Source organism: Lactuca serriola, chromosome 1 (assembly GCF_051521515.1).
Source record: "Lactuca serriola cultivar US96UC23 chromosome 1, Lser_US96UC23_V15, whole genome shotgun sequence".
NCBI lineage: Eukaryota > Viridiplantae > Streptophyta > Magnoliopsida > Asterales > Asteraceae > Lactuca > Lactuca serriola.
In genome coordinates, this window is record NC_136408.1 from 18,215,759 (window position 1) to 18,233,541 (window position 17,783).

The following is a 17,783-nucleotide window of genomic DNA, read 5'->3' on the forward strand; positions in this document are numbered from 1 at the left end:
CTGATCGGAGCCACGATCGCCTTGTGGCTAGGAGCATCGGCCACCACATTGGCCTTCCCTGGATGGTAAAGGATCTCACAATCATAATCCTTCACAGCATCCAACCACTGGCGTTGCCTCATGTTCAGATTCGGTTGATCCATTAGATACCTCAAGCTCTTATGATCCGTGTAAATAGTACATCAGACCCCATAGAGGTAATGTCGTCAAATCTTGAGGGAGAAAACCACAACCCCCAACTCTAAATTATGCGTCGGATAATTCGCCTCATGAGGCTTCAGTTTCCTCGAAGCATAAGTGATCATGCGACCCCTCTGTATCAGAACTGCACCCAAACATGTGATCGACGCATCACAATAAACCACAAAATCCTCGACACCCTATGGCAGGGTCAAAATCAGTGCCTCGCATAATCTCTGACTCAGGGTCTCAAAATGCAACACTTGAATCTTGATATGTTTCAATATTTCCCCTTATGTATTTAAGAAGTTGCATTTTGGTCCTTCTATTGTACGCGGGGCGTACCACATGATACACTTGGCATACAAGCTATGAAGCGAGTATGTGAGGCGTACCCAGGGCCGGTCCATTGATTTTTGATACCTGGGGCGAGATAATAATTTTATGCCCTTATATACATGTACAATGCGATAGACAAAAATGTATATATAAAAAATTATAAAAATATCAAACAAATAATACAAATAAAAACATACAAAATCACCTAAAACGCTGTCTTTGTATTCTTTGATATAAAAACATCTCTTATTTTACAGTAATCAATATTTTATAAAAAAAAAAACAATTTTGATACTTAAACTTACTAATCCATATTATACTTCAAAGTTACAACTTCAAGAGCTTCAAAAACCTTTTACATGATTAGCCTTTTCTTGTTGTCTTTTTTCCATTTTGTATTTTCAGCACCTGATCAGGGAAACATATTTAAAAGTCAAGAAATATAGATATTAAAGCTAAGCAAAAAAATATACAACCCAACCAAAGTTATGTTTTTGTTTTCTCTTTCAATATGTCAAATGATGTCGTAAATCAATCTTAGAATCTGAAATAAGAATTCATTTCTAAAAATTTACAATCTAATAGCAACAATGAAGTAATTATATACATTTTGATGTTCTAGAAAAATCAAACTCGCCCAAGTTATATGGTGTGCCTCCTGAAACAAACAACAAAAAAATAAACATAAACTAGTCATTGGAATGAGAAAAATGATATCAGAAATACAAAAAGTAAGAATCCAAATATCAAACTCAATCGATCCAGAAATCGAAAACCTCATAAATCTTCAAATTTTTGGTGTTTCTTTCAGAAAAGAAAATAGAACTCAGAATACAGTGAACCTAATCAGAAATTGGAATGAAAAAAGGGAATCAGAACACGGGAAAAAAGAATTTAGTAATCGAACTAACCCAATACAGAAATCGAATACCTCAAAAATAGTTTTCGGTGTTTGATTTAGAAACTTCAGGATAGACCTTTGAAACTTTAAAAGTTCACTTTATGCGAAAATAATGAGATTTATAAGTTCACTTTAAGAGAAAACAATGAGATTTAAGGAGAATAGATGCTTAGGAGGACCAATTCAATCATAAATTCACAATCAGAATCTCAGTTAGAAAGAAATTAAGGGGATCGTAAGTTTATTAAAAGTTAAGATCAACGATTCATAAAGAAGTTAGGAGGATCGATTCAATCATAATGTAACAACGCAAATTCTCAAACAAATTTTTCATTTTTAAAAGATAATTATTTCCATTCAAAACAAGGCATAAATAGTTTAAGTATTCTGTCAAATACAAATATTCAAAATCCCAAGATCATAAAAGCATTCTTCAGTGTGTATCGATCACGCCGGCGTCTTCCCACGGTCCTCGCTAGTATCTGAAACACATACATAACAATTGTAAGCATAAATGCTTAGTGAGTTCCCCAATATACAACTTACGCACATACGCCTTTCCAGGCCCTGACCTCCCAGTCATCAACACCACGCCTTCCGGCCCATAACATATTCGCCTTCCGGCCCATAACATATTGCCTTCCGGCCCACATAACATACATAGCACATATAACAAATATCTTACCACATATAGCATACATATCACATATCGTATCTGACCTTCCGGTCACACAGTCAAACCCTTCCGGGTACAGTATGGTGAGAAGACTCACCTCGTGAATGCTGAAAGCTAGCAAATCCTGAAATCACTCGTGCACAATCCGACGAGCTACAACCTCCCTATAACATCACATATCTCATTAACACATATATCTTCTAAGTGTGACTATCCCTAAGAATTCAGACTTAGGTCAACTCTGGTCAACGGTCAACGGTCAACTCGACCGGACTCGGCGAGTACCATGGCGACTCGGCGAGTCTAGACGTCCTCCAACTCTCTGGGATTCCCTATCTACTCGTCGAGTATCCTCCTTGACCCGACGAGTTACTCCTGGAAGAATCGCGGGGCCACCCCGACTCAACTCGCCGAGTCTGAAGAACAACTCGACGAGTCCCAGTAAATCTTCAAGCTACTCGCCGAGTCTGCTCATCGAACTCGGCGAGTCCATGCCATGCAACCGCTCAAACTGCATCCTAAGGTCAGAACTGCTTCGACCATTCCTAGGTCTGGCCTTCCTAGGATGATCTACCACGTGAAGTCCTCATTTCAGTGCTCATGATACACCATGTGATTCATAATTTACATTTTGACCTAAGGCATAAGGATTCCAATCCAAAACCTTCATCAATTCCCGAAATGCATAGACATGGGACATTCTGGACCTCCAAGGGTCTCAATACAGGTTTACACTCGTTTAGGGAACTAGGGTAACAGTCAATCTAATCACACAAGGGTTCCATAAACCCTAAATCCATAAATACATCAATATAGCAGAGCATACACGAATTCTTACCTGGATGATGTATTCTCTGTGTCCCCAATCCTCAGAATGTGACCCCCTTGCTGCTCCTTTAGCCAATCTCTTCTCTTCCTTGCACAATCACTCTTCTATAATCAATAATGGCCTATGATCCTTGCTCCAGATGCACCCAATCGATTTAGGGTTCTTCTCAGAAGGCTAAAATGAATAATGACGGCCAATAAGTCTACTTTATACGTCCCAAACCTGAACGGTTAGGGTTTTCGCTAAACAGCGTCGACTCGCCGAGTCCATATCTGGACTCGTCGAGTCCAGTCGCGATCCCGCGACCAAGTCTGCGATCCTACTCGGCGAGTCTAGGCTCCAACTCGCCGAGTCCCCTCTTAATTCACCCCAAAACCTAATTTAATAATACCTGAGATTTCGGGCTGTTACAACTCTCCCCCACTAGGATTAGACTTCGCCCTCGAAGTCTCACTCTGCAAATAGTTCCGGATGCTGCTCCCGCATCTCACGTTCCGGCTCCCAAGTCATTTCCGATCCCTTACGGTGTTGCCACTGAACCAACACTAGAGGTACCTCCTTGTTCCTCAGAACCTTGATCTTCCGATCCCTGATGGCCACTGGTCTCTCAGCATAATTCAGGCTCGCATCCACCTGGATATCCTCCAATGGAACCACTGCCGACTCATCGGCTATGCATTTCCTCAATTGCGACACATGAAACGTGTCGTGGATCTATCCCAACTCCGCTGGCAACTCCAACCGATAGGCTACCCGACCTATCCTTGCAATCACACGAAATGGCCCAATATACCGGGGCCCCAACTTGCCCCTCTTCCTGAATCGAATCACTCCTTTCCAAGGAGAGACCTTCAGGAGAACGAAGTCGCCGACTTGAAACTCAAGCTCGGATCGGCGCCTGTCTGCATAACTCTTCTGTCGTCTCTGGGCGGTCAATAACCTCTGTCTAACTTGCTGAATCTGCTCTGTCGTCTGAAGCACGATCTCTGTGCTACCCATCACTCTCTGTCCCACCTCTCCCCAGCAAATGGGGGTCCGACACCTCCTACCATACAACAGCTCAAAAGGTGGCATACCAATGCTCGAATGATGGCTGTTGTTGTAGGAAACTCTGCTAAGGGTAAATACGCATCCCAGCTACCCCTGAAGTCTAATACACATGCTCGAAGCATGTCCTCCAGCGTCTGAATCGTCCGCTCGCTCTGACCGTCTGTCTGGGGATGGTATGCGGTACTAAAATGCAATTTAGTACCCAGCTCCTCATGAAATTTCTTCCAGAACCTGGAAGTGAAACACACATCACGGTCTGAAACAATCGAAATCGGTACCCCATGCCGAGATACCACCTCTCTCACATATATCTCCGCCAACTTCTCCGCTGAAGAACTCTCACTGATGGCAAGGAAGTGTGCACTCTTCGTCAACCTATCCACAATCACCCAAATTGCATCAACTCCCCTGGCAGTCCTCGGCAATTTGGTGATGAAATCCATAGTGATCTGTTCCCACTTCCATTCGGGGATCTCCAATGGCTGTAACTTGCCATGCGGTCTCTGGTGCTCGGCCTTAACCCTACGACAGGTCAAGCACCTCTCAACGAACCATGCGACGTCCCTCTTCATACAGGGCCACCAATACTCTTTCCTCAAGTCCAAATACATCTTCGTAGCACCGGGATGGATCGAGAATTTCGATCTATGAGCCTCTTCCATCAAAGTAATGCGTGTACCGCCCACGAACGGTACCCAAATCCGGCCCTGAAACGTCATAAGCCCTCGACCATCCTGAACGAACTCTGAAATTAACCCCACAACCCGCTCTTTCTTCCGCATTTCTGGTCGCACCGCTTCGGCCTGTGCCCCACGAATAGCATCCAATACAGGAGTCATCACAGTCAGTCTCAAGCATACATCTCGCAATGGAGTGCTCTCCGCTTTGCGGCTCAACGCGTCGGCTACCACATTAGCCTTACCTGGGTGGTACAGGATCTCACAATCATAATCCTTGACCACATCCAGCCACCTCCTCTGACGCATATTTAGGTTGGGCTGATCCATTAAATACTTCAAGCTCTTATGATCCGTATAGATCGTACATCGAACCCCATACAGGTAGTGACGCCAAATCTTGAGAGCGAACACTACTGCTCCCAACTCTAAATCATGCGTGGGGTATCTCGCCTCATGAGGCTTCAGCTGCCTTGACGCATATGCTATCACATGACCCCTCTGCATCAACACTGCACCCAGTCCCGAAATCGATGCGTCACAATATACTACAAAATCTTCCATCCCTTCCGGGAGAGCTAATACCGGGGCTTCGCACAACCTTTGGCGAAGTGTCTCAAAGGAGGTCTGCTGCTCGGGCCCCCATGAGAATGCAACACCATTCCGAGTCAATCTGGTGAGTGGCACTACGATCTTGGAGAAATCCTTGATGAATCTCTGATAATACCCTGCCAACCCAAGGAAGCTCCTGATCTCAGAAGGTGACTTCGGCACCTCCCAACTCATCACCACCTCAACCTTGGCCAGATCGACCAATATCCCTTTCTGATTGACAACATGTCCTAGAAATTGGACCTCCCGCAGCCAGAAGTCACATTTGGAGAACTTTGCATAAAGCTTCTCCGACCTCAATACCTCGAGGACCTCCCTCAAATGCTCCTCATGCTGCTCTCTAGATCTAGAATACACCAGAATGTCGTCGATAAATACAATCACTGACCGATCCAACATCGGTCTGCATACCCTATTCATGAGATCCATGAACACAGCCGGGGCATTGGTGAGCCCGAAAGGCATCACCACAAACTCATAATGCCCATATCGCGTCCTAAACGCTGTCTTCTGGACATCCCCATCCCGTACTCTCACCTGATGGTACCCTGACCTCAGATCGATCTTGGAAAACCAAGACGCTCCCTGCAACTGATCGAATAAATCATCGATCCTCGGTAACGGGTAACGGTTCTTGACCGTCAACTTGTTCAACTCCCGGTAATCAATACACATCCGGTGTGAACCATCCTTCTTCTTGACGAACAGAATAGGTGCTCCCCACGGCGAGCTGCTCGGCCGAATGAATCCCTTCCCCAGCAACTCCTGGAGCTGTGAGGACAACTCTTGCATCTCTGGAGGTGCAAGACGATAAGGCACCTTAGCAATAGGCGCGGCCCCCGGAACCAGGTCAATACCAAACTCCACTTGCCTCACAGGAGGTACTCCCGGCAACTCCTCGGGGAAAACATCTGAAAACTCGCGCACCACAGGAACCTCCTCAACTGATTTCGGTCTCTCAGAAACCTCCCGCGTATCCATCACATACGCCACAAAACCCTTACAGCCCTGCTGTAGACACTGCCTCGCCCTAGCGGCCGAACAAAAAGCTGATCCCGAACGGGTACCCTCGTCGTACACCAAAAGAACTCCCCCACTATGGTCTCGTATAGTCACCAACTGACGCTCACAGTCGATGACAGCGCCGAATCGGCTCAACCAGTCCATGCCCACGATGACACAGACGTCACCCATCGCAATAGGAATCAGGTCAATCGGAAACCCAACCCCGAAAATCTCTAGCACACATCCCCGAAGAACCTCCGTGGCATAAATCGATTTCTCGTTAGCTATAGAAACTCTCAAAGGTCGACTCAAAGACTCACGATTAACGCTGATATGCTGACTAAAGGCTAAAGATACAAAGGACCTACTCGCACCCGAGTCAAATAACACTAAGGCAGGCACAGAGTTCACAAGGAAAGTACCTACGCATATAATAACATAAGCATAACATCTCGACATTAAAAATAAATACATGAATTACAACATACCTGCCACAACATCGGGCGCAGCGCGGACCTCCTCCGCAGTCAGCTGAAAGGCTCTCCCACAAGCCCTCGGGGCCTCGACCTTCACCGGTCGAGTCTCAGTAGTCCTGGCAGTAGGTGCAGATCCCTGACGAAGCTGAGGACACTCGGCCTTCCGATGGCCGGTCTGGTTGCAATGAAAGCAAACCATAAACCCCTTGGGGCACTCCCTAGCAATGTGCCCCTCCTTGCCGCACTTATAGCAAGCACCGGCTCGACACGCCCCATCGTGACCCTTGCTGCACTTTCCGCAAGTGCGGCTCTTCGAACCTCCCGTCCTCGAATCGGCGGACTTGATCCGCTTGGCTGCCGGCTGAGACTGAGCCGGCCGCCGGTCTGCCTGCTGAGACTTAGCCTCCTCCCTGGCCTGAGTCTCCAACTCGATCTCACGCTTCCTGGCATTCGCCTGAAGCTCAGTAAAAGTATGGTAAGTGGAGTTTGACACAAACTCCCGGATCTCCCTCCTCAGAACACCCAAGTACCGGCTCATCCGAGCCTGCTCTGTGGCCACCAGCTCGGGGCAAAACATCGCCCTCTCATGAAACTTCCGCGTGATCGCCGCCACCGAGTCAGTACCCTGCTTGAGGGTTAAGAACTCCTGAACCAATCGTTCCCGCTCCACCGGGGGAACGTACTCATCCCTGAACATGGCAGTGAACCCCTCCCATGTCACTGCCGTAGTTTCTGCCAAAGTGAAGTTCGCCGTCATGAACTTCCACCAGTCCTTCGCTCCCAGACGGAGCTGGTTCAAAGCGAACCGTACCCTCAGGTGCTCCGGGCACGAACAAGTGTAGAAGCACCCCTCTATATCTGCGATCCACCTCATCGCAGCAATCGGATCCTGCGTCCCATCGAACTCTGGTGGCTTCGTGTTGCTGAACTCTCGGAACAGCAATGAGTCACCCCCCTGTGGCCTAGCAGCGGCCACGGCTACGGTAGCTGCAGCGGTTGCAGCCTCAGTCAATGCGGCGTACCGCTCATCGAACGTCTCCATCAGGGTGGTCTTAATAGACCCAAACATCTCCGGGATCTCAGCCCGGATCGCCGCCGCTACTTCCTCGTGAATCATCTGACGAATCTCCTCGTCACTCACACCGCTCGAACTCGCTCCGTGGCGTGGTCTAACCATGATGTCTCTGAAATACAACATAAAACTATCAGAGACTCCAGCGAGTGTAATCGCACTCGATAACGCAACCCTACTCAGTCTCCGATATCCAGGGATTCTTACTTGGGCCTCCCACTGACCCGGTGTCCTCGGTAGTACGGGCCCAATACTACCGACCACACCGCATCAGCGTTCATCCCAAGTCTTCCTCCCCAAACTCCGGTTAGTGAGTACTCTACTTCTGATATGCACTATCTACCCGCATACTAGCAAAGCATCTCATATAGGCAAACTTCCCTAGACTAAGTCATCACAAATCAGGCCACTCTAGTCCTATCATGAATACCTAGTCTTCTAGCATGCATAACAATTCATATCATATAATATTGTAAGGTATTTTGGGGATCTTTACCGTTCGGGCGCTGACTGATCGTACACACTGCTTCTTTCTTGCTTACCACAAAACCATTTACAAAAGTTTATGCCTTTATTTAAAAAGTTTCCTCAAATCCTCGGTTTGAGTTCAGTTACCCCCGAAGGTGCACCCGAATCCCTCAAACCAAGGCTCTGATACCAATTGTAACAACACAAATTCTCAAACAAATTTTTCATTTTTAAAAGATAATTATTTCCATTCAAAACAAGGCATAAATAGTTTAAGTATTCTGTCAAATACAAATATTCAAAATCCCAAGATCATAAAAGCATTCTTCAGTGTGTATCGATCACGCCGGCGCCTTCCCACGGTCCTCGCTAGTACCTAAAACACATACATAACAACTGTAAGCATAAATGCTTAGTGAGTTCCCCAATATACAACTTACGCACATACGCCTTTCCAGGCCCTGACCTCCCGGTCATCAACACCACGCCTTCCGGCCCATAACATATTCGCCTTCCGGCCCATAACATATTGCCTTCCGGCCCACATAACATACATAGCACATATAACAAATATCTTACCACATATAGCATACATATCACATATCGTATCTGACCTTCCGGTCACCCAGTCAAACCCTTCCGGGTACAGTATGGTGAGAAGACTCACCTCGTAAATGCTGAAAGCTAGCAAATCCTGAAATCACTCGTGCACAATCCGACGAGCTACAACCTCCCTATAACATCACATATCTCATTAACACATATATCTTCTAAGTGTGACTATCCCTAAGAAGTCAGACTTAGGTCAACTCTGGTCAACGGTCAACGGTCAACTCGACCGGACTCGGCGAGTACCATGGCGACTCGGCGAGTCTAGACGTCCTCCAACTCTCTGGGATTCCCTATCTACTCGTCGAGTATCCTCCTTGACCCGACGAGTTACTCCTGGAAGAATCGCGGGGCCACCCCGACTCAACTCGCCGAGTCTGAAGAACAACTCGACGAGTCCCAGTAAATCTTCAAGCTACTCGCCGAGTCTGCTCATCGAACTCGGCGAGTCCATGCCATGCAACCGCTCAAACTGCATCCTAAGGTCAGAACTGCTTCGACCATTCCTAGGTCTGGCCTTCCTAGGATGATCTACCACGTGAAGTCCTCATTTCAGTGCTCATGATACACCATGTGATTCATAATTTACATTTTGACCTAAGGCATAAGGATTCCAATCCAAAACCTTCATCAATTCCCGAAATGCATAGACATGGGACATTCTGGACCTCCAAGGGTCTCAATACAGGTTTACACTCGTTTAGGGAACTAGGGTAACAGTCAATCTAATCACACAAGGGTTCCATAAACCCTAAATCCATAAATACATCAATATAGCAGAGCATACACGAATTCTTACCTGGATGATGTATTCTCTGTGTCCCCAATCCTCAGAATGTGACCCCCTTGCTGCTCCTTTAGCCAATCTCTTCTCTTCCTTGCACAATCACTCTTCTATAATCAATAATGGCCTATGATCCTTGCTCCAGATGCACCCAATCGATTTAGGGTTCTTCTCAGAAGGCTAAAATGAATAATGACGGCCAATAAGTCTCCTTTATACGTCCCAAACCTGAACGGTTAGGGTTTTCGCTAAACAGCGTCGACTCGCCGAGTCCATATCTGGACTCGTCGAGTCCAGTCGCGATCCCGCGACCAAGTCTGCGATCCTACTCAGCGAGTCTAGGCTCCAACTCGCCGAGTCCCCTCTTAATTCACCCCAAAACCTAATTTAATAATACCTGAGATTTCGGGCTGTTACACATAACCTCGGATGCCTCGTCTTCTCATCTTCAGTTATTAGGTGAGCCGATGTTGCTTCAGAGAACGAGGAGTCGAAAGTGTGCATCATGCGTGCCAATTTCCAAAATCGATATTCAACTGCCGCCAAATGCTGCTTAGGTGTGGCCGTGTGGGAGATTTTGCTGCCCTTTTTCATTTGGACAGGACATTTATGTTTTAGTTGTTGGATTAAAATCTTTGGCCCATATAAATGAACATAACAACCATATCAAATCTGATGCCCCATCAAATTTTGTTGCCCTGGGCCTTGGCCCAGCTCTCCCTGGGCTTGGGCCGGCTCTGGGCGTACCACATGGTATGCTTAGCATACTCATGCGAGACCATGATGAGATTTCGGACACGTACGCGGGGCGTACATCCATGTACGTGGGGCATACATGTGATTTAACGAAAACTCTAATTTCGGGGTTGGACACTATATAAACACACTTATGTCTCATGAAACCCTCATTTCTCAGCCTTCTTTGACCTCATAGCCTCATATTCGAAACCCTAAACCTCTCTTTTGTGTTTTGAGCTCATTGTATCCATTTTGGTGTGTTTTGGTCCATAATCAAGAAATAGAAGCGTGGAGCAAAATTGTTGATCGAGGAAGAGCTTGTGGATCCTGATTCTCTACTTCATTTCCAGCTTGTTTGAGGTAAATTGCTATGACCATGCTCATTAGAAGTTTAGATCTAGTTTATATGAGTTTTGGACCCTTTTTGGTCCCATGAATGAGATCTAGTGGTTTGATACCACTCCAGGAGCAATGAGTTGCCACTTGATGTTTCTAAGGTTCAAGGTCCATAAAGTTGGCACCTTTAGGGTTTAGAATCACCTATGCATGAGATTATATCCATTTAATGAAATTAAAGTGTTATATCTTGAAGTTGGGTTCTTTTGGGGCATCCAAAGTCACCAAGTCAATGACTTTATGGTTCTAGACACTTATCAGGATTCAGATCTGTGGTTTGGACTTTTGGACTTAAGCATTAAGTGCTTAAGGAGGATTATGGCTTAATGGGTGAGTATGCTAGATGTACAAGTCTGTACGCACGACGTACACGCCATATAGCGTGTATCCTTAGACCTATATTATAGTATGGCTTCATGAATAAGGTCAAGTCATGGTTTGATTGACATATATATAAGGGTGTATTTTAAATCATTTTAGTAGTACAAGGTTTAGATTCAATTAACTTAATTAACTTTTAATTAATTAATATTTAAACCAATTTTAGATTTAATGTTTATCCTTTAATTAAACATTTAATTAACTTATTAAATATTTTAAGGATTAAACAATTATCTTAATTAATCTTATAATTAGATAATATTATTTCCTTTTATACTTCCTTAATTTTCGAATTAAGGTTTTATAATTATCTAGTCTAAAGGTTCAGATTTCAATCAAATAAAATAACAAATAAGATCTAATAATTATCCTACAATTTGAAAAAGGCAAGTAAATCCTGAAACCCTACTACAGTCGAAACTGCATTGCGACAACAAGTCAGTTGTCGTGTAGCCTGCGATTGACAAGTTTTTCTCGGTTTCTTCAAGTATCGATTTCCAGTTTCATATATGCACAAATAACAGAAACTCATAGGTTCTGATACCACTGATGGGTTTTCTAGGTTACAATTAAAATATTTGCATAATGGAATTTACATAAACATTTATGGGTACATGCAACCTAAAACACTATGACTTTTTCTCAAGTTATAGCAACATACTTATGAAACAAACTTCTAACCTATGTACACCGAAAATTACAAAGTTAGAACATATACCTTTTGCAAGAATCAGATAATTCAAACAACCATTTTGATATCTTCCTTGGAAAGAAAGCATCAATAATGTGGATGCATCTAATGGTTCACACCAAAACCCTAGAGAATCCTAGGATCGAAAATATGGAGAGAGGAAGGAGAAGAAAACTAATTTATCTCTCTTGGGTGTGTAGGGATCGATTTCTATTAAGGTTGTAATCTCTATTTATAATCGCTAGAAACACTTATTTGAATATTAAAATAATAATATTTTAACCTAATTCGAATATGTTTCCTTATCAATTATTAGAGGCTTCCAGAATATATCTGGAACCTCCTCAAAACCGTCCATGCATAAGGAGGTTATAGAATTGTTTTTCTTGCTCAACTATTGAACAATCGCAATTCAACCATTACACCCTTAATTAATTCTAATTAATCCAAAATCAATTTCTAATTAATTCTGATTAATTCTTAATTAACTGTTAACTATTTCTTATTAATATAATAATCATATAATATATCAAAAACCATTTTTCTCTCTCTTAATATCAATCATAACTATTTTCTGGTAATGAGGGCAACCCAAAAGGGACTTTATTTTATTCACTAAGATTATACCAATTTAGTTAAGACCTTAGACGCCTTTATCCAATAGTGAAAGGGCAGTGAAACAGAGGATTCTTTTAGATAAGCTGGTGGGTGGTGTCAGTGGTTTCCGGTGGTTCGTCGGTGGTCCAGATCGATGGAATAGATCGACAACATATGAACATTTACAGAGGTTTCCGATGGCTGCAGTTTGGCGACCTTTTATGTTTTTCGGTGGTCCAACTACGTGTAATGATATAAGGTGTTCTTGATTTTGGATAGAGAATAGATAGAGAAGAGATATGATGAAATGACATATATCATATTTTAGGAGTGGGTATGGTGGGGGATTAAGGGTGAATGAATGTTTCAGTCTATTTAAATTCATTTTATTTTTTTAATAAACAATAAATAAATATATAATAACAGTTTAATTAAAAAAATAACTGCAACCAAAATAGTAATATTTTTTTATGTATGGCAGGGACTAGAGATGTAATAAAAACATAAAGTATGGACCATCCGATTTAAAAAAGAAGTTAGGGACTGTTCAAATTAAAAAGAAAAAAGAAAAAAAAAAGAAGTTAGAGACCAAACACACAAGTTACTCCAGACCACAAGGAGCGTTCGTGTAATTTAATCTAGTTCTTAATATAAACCATGCATGTATCATGTATGTGTATGTTTGTATGTTTATATGCTTACGTACACGCATGCAAACACATGTAGACCTGAAGGTGTACTTTTTCGAATATGCTTGATTTGAGAGCACATATATACTTCTTGCGTTTTTTCTTGAATTCTTATTTGATTGATAAATATCAGCCATTCAATATTGCTTCACTCTACGAATATTCACACTCAAACCACATGGCACATGGACTCCTTCGTTAGTTCAATTTTTGCAAAATTGTCTTTTATAGTCTATCTCTTCTTTTCTTGTTTCTAATCTGGTGATTCCTCATTCATTTTACATGGGTTATCACTTCATGATCCATATTAATGTTTGCTTAGTTTTGAGTTAACTATGGATTTAAGGATACGAACAAACCGACTAATTGTCCGTTTAGAAAGTCTACGAATGTGTATCACATCATTTTAGACACGATGATAAATGCATATCAATATATTTCAATGTTGTATACACAACTTGCATTTTAAGTTACTGCTATCTTCAATTTTGAACTTATTTTTATTCTTGTTAAGTACACAAAGTTATATGCTTATAACCCTTGTCAAGTCAAATCAATATAATAATTTTATAGAATCCCAAGACGAATCGTATAGACTATAGATTGTTAAATGGGTTCTTCTATTAATTGTAGGGCATCTCACACATATAATTCTCATGCACTCCAATCTTTATAACCCTTGTCAAGTCAAATCAATATAATAATTTTATAGAATCCCAAGACGAATCGTATAGACTATAGATTGTCAAATGGGTGCTTCTATTAATTGTAGGGCATCTCACACATATAATTCTCATGCACTTCAATCTTACTATTTCATTTCTATATAACTTATTATGAAGTGTTCAATAATTGCTAATTAAGTTAGATTTGATTAAAGTTTGATTAAGTCAGACTCAGTTTCTTATCAGACACGGTAAGAAGCATATCAGATGTTATATGCCCAACTAATTGTGGTATCAAATGGTTTGAATGTTACCAAATCAAACACAACGTCTCACTAAACTCAATAAGAAACATATCATACAACCCCTTATTACTTAAACTTCTCCAACTTATACAACTTTTATATTATGACCTACCATTATCTTTTTATGAACGATTAAATATTATAAATACTAACAAAAACAAAACCAACTTTCAAACTAAATGCCAACATAGGACACTTAACCAGTTAACCAATTTGACTTTCAGTTTTCGAAATCTAAATCAAAACCAATATATATATATATATATATATATATATATATATATATATATATATATATATATATATATATAGGGTTAGGATTAAATGTGAACTACAAATATTGTGTGAATATATGACCACTTATTGTCCATTGGATTAAAAGATTTAATGATTGTGATATTAAGGTCCATGTTATTAACATAAGATATCATGTACTATATAATTACACTGAATTAATTCTAAGGACAAAAGCATAAAAATGATTAATAAATATATATGGAATATACGCTTTTAATAGGATATCAATGTCAATTTTAGTTTCAGTTTAATTTTCAATTTACGTAATTAAATTCTAATCTCAAGATACAGATTAACAATTTGTTTAACATATCGACGAATGAAATATTTTGGTTGAATTTAGGGTTAATAATACATTTAAGTTAGCAACAAATCAAATATTCTCTTAGAATTTATGGTTAAGAAATGGTTTAACTTATTTCATTTTTTTCTGAATAATTCTTAAAGATTTGATGTATTATAGCTCTATAAAACCACAAATGTTTTATACAACTGAAAAAATTCTTAAAGAATATACTTCTTTAGCTCTAAAACACCATAATATTTTTACACAATTGAAGAATTCTCGAAGAATTAAAGCATTCTTGAAGAATACAATGTCTAAAAATTATTATGATAGGTTTTGTGTGTCTTTAGTCAATGGAACCTTTTAGTCTTTTGAATTTATGGTCTGAACAAAAAATATGGTTTATGGAAGTTATGGTTGAAAAAAAAATTATGGTTTTTGGCTATTAGTCTAACAATTTTTTCAACTATTAATGCATTAAGTAATGATGTTATAATTGTGTGTATATTTTTATGTGAAATTGTCGATTCTTAAGGAATATGAGTAGGTAATAACTTAAATTAATGGTGCAAAGGATGTAACATTTACACGAACAATGTCTAATATTACTGTAATAATATGTTACGTTTATATGTATAATCTCTAAGAATATTTTGTAGTAGTATGGTTTTAAGTAATAAATCTTATTTCATTCAAACTGAAGCCATATTAATATGTATGTTTATTCTAAATGAATGTTCTGTTCAAATTGAAGCAACCTACAAAACAACTACTTTTATTCTACAAGAATTTTCTGTTCTTGACAAAGCAACCGAACTCAAAGGGATGAACATCTACTACCCTGTTAAAAAATTCAACATTCTTTAAGAATATATGTGCCTCATCACAAACCACAAAAAACCAATTCAAATATACGTAATGTAAAAATTATAAAAGAGAAAATAAGCAGAAAAAAGCATACATTTGCCCAAACATCACTCGAACAAATCCCTCATATATACCGGTGTTTATTTCATTATCGACGATAAACATTCTCACAGCAAAAGTGATATAGGTGTGTATGATATATTTAGACAAACTACACAAAAGTTGATTAAGAAAGGATACATGGCGAAATTAAAGATGTTGATCGAAGCCCTAATTAAACGATCGAGCTTTTGAAACGTCTGATAGAGTTGCTTCCATATATATTACTTTTTTAATTTAGGTATATAGTTAAGATAAAAGGAAAATGTCGATCATAGCCTTGGGTAGATCAATGGTTAAAATTTGGTCATACAATCACACAATAGTTAGGGTTCATATATGAACCTAACTCTCTCTCTCTCTCTCTCTCTCTATATATATATATATATATATATATATATATATATATATATATATATATATATATATATAAACATGATCGGGTGAATCACATGTGATTCATATGTGATTTATATGTGAATCACATGTAATTCTTATATGATTCACTAGGGATTTACATGTGAATTATATGTAGTTCAAATGCTCAAAAGTTGTTATATTGTGAACAAAAAGAATTCAAGCTAACCATTTTACATAATGAAGAAGTGGTAAATCAACCAACACTACTAGAAAATAGACCTTTAATGACGCGCTTTTTTACAACACGCGCTGATTAACGATACGCAAAAGGACGTGCCCTTAAAATAGTGTTATCTCTCCAAAAAATTTAAGGATTTACGTCACGCATTATTGCGTGCCCTTAATTTAGTGTCTCAAGAAAAAAAATTAGAAACACGGAGGGCGCTTTATCTTAAACGTGCGTCGTCTGTACATGTCGCTTTATAATTTTAATGAAATGCGTTTTTAGTTAATGAAGGGGGAAACGAAATCCCCAAAATTTTGAAAACCCGCCTTGTTTTTTCTATCTTCTATCTATTTTTCATCCTTGCAATCCACTCTCCCCTCTCCTCTCTGATACTCTCTCCTCTAGATCTCCCATCATTCTCTACCTCCCGTCTCTCTGTAAACCTCGAAGGTGAATCGTAATTGATCTGCGAGGTCTCCTTCTTTTTCTTTGTTTTCTCAGGTACGACGTCATCCTAATCCATTAACCCCTTTCATTTTTCATTAAAAAAAACCCTAATTGACTTGGCAAGTTCATGAACCAGATGTAGCACATTCCAAACTGGGGATTTAACCAAACCCGATAGAGCCATTGACAGAATCTTTGGATCCGGTCAACAAGGACTATCTGTAATCGCGCAGCTTTCTTCACAAGGGATAGCTCCAGGTCTTCAATCTATCAATCTACAATGGCCACTGTCAAGTTACATCGAATCAAGGTCTAGGGTTTCAAATGCTTCAAGTTCTTCCCAAATAACTTCCCCTCTCAAGACGATTTTCCTCGATCGTATCTTTATGGCGACGATTCTCTCTCGATCGGATCGAAGACCGCTCACTCTCTCCTTAGATCTCCATGCGAGTCTGATCCCCCCTCTCTGTAACACCATCGCTTCCTTCCAGAAATGGAAGACCATTCTCTCTCGATCGTATCTTTATGGCAAAATTTAGACACAATAATCTCAACATAAAATTGGTAACTGAACTCCTCTTCACCTCTACCCTACTCCATCTACAACGACTCCTCAAATTTACAAACCCTAGTCCAGTTGCGCTTTTAGCCTTGGTCCTTTTTCTTCATCCATGCAGCAAATAAGGGGAACACGACCTTGATCAGATGGATTGGATAGAGAAGATAACAAGAGTTATTGCCTCGTTTCTAAGCTATCATGTTCCCGAGAGGGTGAGTAATCTAGTTCGAAAGACATATGAAATTTTGAATATTAAATCTCGTGTGTTTATGTTTATGTTTTCAGTGTTTATCTGGTAGTACTATAGGAAGTAGCCATCATCGATACGCCAGTGATAGCCTATCCAAACCCCGGCCGCCTATAATTCATTTGATGAAATGCCTAAGGCAATTAAGGTATTCATTCCAACTTATCTTTTCCCGATTCATGAGCTTATTATATGTGTTTTATCATCTGTTTTCTTCAGGCATGCTTAACAAGATCACCATTTGAACTTGTGAGA